Source organism: Helianthus annuus, chromosome 17 (genome assembly GCF_002127325.2).
Source record: "Helianthus annuus cultivar XRQ/B chromosome 17, HanXRQr2.0-SUNRISE, whole genome shotgun sequence".
Classification (NCBI taxonomy): domain Eukaryota; kingdom Viridiplantae; phylum Streptophyta; class Magnoliopsida; order Asterales; family Asteraceae; genus Helianthus; species Helianthus annuus.
Genome location: NC_035449.2, coordinates 125649817 through 125653857, shown reverse-complemented (window position 1 = coordinate 125653857; position 4041 = coordinate 125649817). Strand labels below are relative to the sequence as shown.

The following is a 4041-nucleotide window of genomic DNA, read 5'->3' as shown; positions in this document are numbered from 1 at the left end:
GACTCATTTCTTGGTTGTTGAAAGTTTGTTCGTTGGGTTTGTTGGTTACTACTATTGTCGGGCTCTCTCCAACCAAGGTTAGGGTGGTTTCGCCATCCTTGGTTGTAAGTGCCCGTTGGAGGACCCGACGGCCTAGGTCTATTGTCAATGTAGCTTACCGACTCTTGTTGATCGTCTGTTTCTTTCATACAACTCCAATTTTCATGTGGCCCACCACACCCTTCACAAGCCATAACCGAGACTGTTTTTGTCATTTCCAATTTTTTTATCTTTGAAGAAAGAGCCTCGATTTGGGCTTGCAAAGAAGTGCTTTCATCAACCTTATGGGTGCCCGGGGCAATAGATTTATTGCCTCGGGGAGTGTGCCACTGAGAATTGGTTTGAGCAATTTCCTCAATTTGGTTATATATTTCATGCGGGCAGCGATTACCTAAAAGTCCCCCGGAGCTAGAATCAAGTGTCTGCCTTGTGTGTGGCAACAACCCATTATAAAAAGTGGATACTTGTTGCCATATCGCAAGGCCGTGATGTGGACACTTTCGTAATAGCTCCTTGAACCTTTCCCAAGTTTCATATAAGGATTCCCCGTCCTCTTGCGAATATGTATTAATTTCAGTCATTAATTTAGCCGTTTTAGCTGGAGGGAAATACTTATATAGAAATTTTTGGGCTAGTTCATCCCAGGTGTTTACCGATCTAGCTGGGAGGGCATTGAGCCAAGCTTTTGCTCGGTCTTTTAGCGAGAAAGGAAACATTCGAAGGCGGATGGCGTCATTTGATGCTCCATTGATCCGAAAGGTATCACATATTTCTAAGAAATTAGTAATATGCAGATGGGGATCCTCGTCCGCATGCCCATCGAAGGTTGCAGAGTTTTGGAGCATTTGTATCAAATGCGGCCGAAGTTCGAAGTTATTGGCTTCGACATTCGGTGCATTGATAGCCGCGCCTAAGTTACCTACGGTGGGTCGTAGATAATCCATGAGGGTACGTTGGTCCGCCATTGGAAGTGGATTCCCCGAAACTTTCTCTTGGTTCTTGGCTTTTAGTCTTTTTCTGAGAAAGCGTTCGGGTTCTTCTAGAGGTTCTTTTATGTCCTTATTAGAACTGGAGCTCATACACTACGTAGGGGTGGCGTCTGGTTCCAAGTCCTGCAATAAAAACAGAAAAGAATGCTGGTCAGAAGGTTCACCACGGCCCCGTGCTCAGTGAACACTGCCCGTGGTCGGAGTTGCAGTGATTGTTTTCCAGATACCAGTTACTGGAGAGTTGGACACGGCCCCGTGTTGCACCGACACGGCCCCGTGGTCAGCCTTCTGTAACTTGGAAAACTAAAACTGCCAGTAACAATGCTGGGCACGGCCCGTGTCCGACCAGGCACGGCCCGTGCTGAGCTCTGCAGAAGCTGAAAAACTAAGAAAATCCTAAAACATTAAAAAGAAGAATAAAAAGATGATTAGGCCGTTGATTCCCAACTTTCTTAAAATCCTTGTGTCCCCGGCAACGGCGCCAAAAACTTGATGCGTGTGTAGTGTAATATATTTTAGATGTATTTTTAAGCCTTTTTTACACTTTTAGCCAAGTTTTAAATTTATAAAACACGATATTTACTAACACTAAACACACATATGGGCAAGTGCATCCATCGTGGACGTAGTATAGTGTTGGTAAGATACCGAGGTCGTCCAACGACACAAGAGCTTTTAGTACCAGTTTATCCTCAATTTCTAACCAAATCAAAATGTTAGAAAAGATTTTTAAACTAAGAAAATGAAAACTAACTAAATGCTGAAAAATAAAAATAAAATAAAAACAGATAGACAAGATGAATCACTTGGATCCGACTCGTGTATTAGTATAACCTTTGATTATTTTCGCACTTTTGCACTTGTTTAAGAGATTATCTTAGTTATTGTAGTAGGCCCCTCTTTTGAAGGCGACGTTACCCTCAACCCAGTAGTTTGAGTCAGCAAGGATACAATCCTAAAGGGTTGGACTATTGGAAGATAATGAATTAAGTTATTAATGCAAATTATGGTAGGCCCTGCTTTTGGCAGTGACGTTACCCTCGACTAAGTAGTCTGAGTCAGTAGGGATGCAGTCCTAAATAGCCGGGTTATAGTATTAATAGTAGTTAACTTATGAGGGGGTCAAAGAGTTTGGATCCCCGCCATCCAATACCTATGGGTATTGAAGGAGATCCTACTAAATTTGACCCAGGTCCCTTGCAGGACGTCTAAACGCTGAACAAGGGCAAGCCCCTTACCAAACCGTTCCCTTAATCCCCGACCAGGTAGCCAACATACCTCCATATAGACCGTGGAGATATGAATGGTGAAAATCTTTTATTTTGTATAGACAGTAAAATAATGCCAAGACACCACGGACAAACGATAAGGAAAGATCACCTTCAACATAAGCAACTAGTTATTAAAGTCATTAATACAAAACCAAATAAAAAGTGCAAAAGATTAAAAATAAAAAGTATTATACTAAACACTTGTCTTCACCAAGTGATGTAAGAGACTTAGGCAAACATGGCCTTGATTGTCAAGAACTCTTACAATCAATCTTGGATCCCGAGATGACTCACACACTCTATGATGGACAATGGATGATGGTGGTGGATGATGGTGTTGTGATGGTGGTGGGTGGTGGATGAAGTGTGAGAGAGGTGGTGTGCCAAGGGATGAGTTGCAATGAAACCAAGCACTCCTATTTATATGCTGAACAGAAGGCTGGGCACGGCCCCGTGTCCGCTGGACACGCCCCTGTGCCTGTCTGACACTCTCTCTCTTCATTAATTGTAATTCGCAATTACAATTAATGCGCCTGCTGTACTTTCGCCACGCCCCCGTGTTCGCTGGACACGGCCCCGTGGTGGGCAATAGAAACTTCTATAGGTTTGTCTTTTCTGCTGCTTCTTGGGCATGGCCTCGTGCTGGCTGAGCACGGGGCGTATTCAGTCTTCTGCCTTCTCTATTTTGCTTGGGAGGATGCTGTTGAGGGGTCGGACAATCCACTTATGTTCCTTTTCTTGTATTTATGTTAGATTTAGCTGTCTTTTTGCTTCTTTTGTGAATTTGAGCTCATTTAATCCTGAAAATACAAAAGGAAGACAAAAACACTCTTTTTTCCAACATTAGCACTTAAAAAGGGTTAGTTTTATGCCTTATTTGATGTATTTTATATGTTGCATTTTACACACATCAGTTCAATAACGTAGCGGTTTCAATCATTCGCATGCAATTCCTAATCATTCTATTATAACAGTTACCAAAGATCAATTCAACAACCAAATCCAAATCAACATCTCATATGCATGTGAAGACTTAGATTTTATCGGCCATTTATTTTTAAACATTAAAGATTGCACGTGATTGGAATCATAAGTCTTTATCCATTCCAATACTCAAATCAACATACACAGAATCCTATGACACTTTGTTCAATATTCATGCATATAAAGGAAACTAATGTATTACTATTCCAAAGAAATTAGATTAACATATGGTAATATACTAACCGAGTTGGAGTAGTGAAGGGTAATGTGCCAAACCGTGAGGAAAACTTCAATGAGAGGGATTGCCGCCGTTTTGAGAGGGGATGGCACACTAGGGTTTTGTTTCTTGAATTTATGAAAAGTGCGTGAGATCAAATACATATATTAAATCGGATCAAGTGGGCTGCCGAACCTACTTTTGTTTTTTTTTTTACTAAATGATTGGGCTTCTAGGTGGGCCGGGGTTTTAGGAGGTTCGGTCTTATAGCTTCTAGTGTGGCCGAGATACATAGAGGACTAAGGTGTGTGTGAGTGTGGCCCGAGACACTCGCGGCCCAATGTGTATACGATGGCCCAGTTTCATGTGCAGCTCCTTTAAATGAACCCAATGCTTAAACGGATCCAACCACACCAAGTTATAACCAAGTAAATTTACATTTGACAAGTTAATATAACAGGAGTGTCCAAGGAGAGGGTTATGAGAAATTAAAATCACTAAATCAAACCAGTACTAACCTTGAAAGTTCGAGTTGTCACAT

The 4041-nt window shown here is 41.7% G+C and overlaps 1 non-coding gene across 1 annotated transcript; it reads left to right on the top strand.

The window, feature by feature from the left end:
* The first annotated feature begins 519 nt into the window (after nt 1-519).
* Nucleotides 520-626, top strand: LOC118489538. Its single transcript, XR_004887559.1, has one exon. It is a non-coding gene; the product is annotated as a small nucleolar RNA R71 (small nucleolar RNA).
* The last annotated feature ends 3415 nt before the right edge of the window (nt 627-4041 follow it).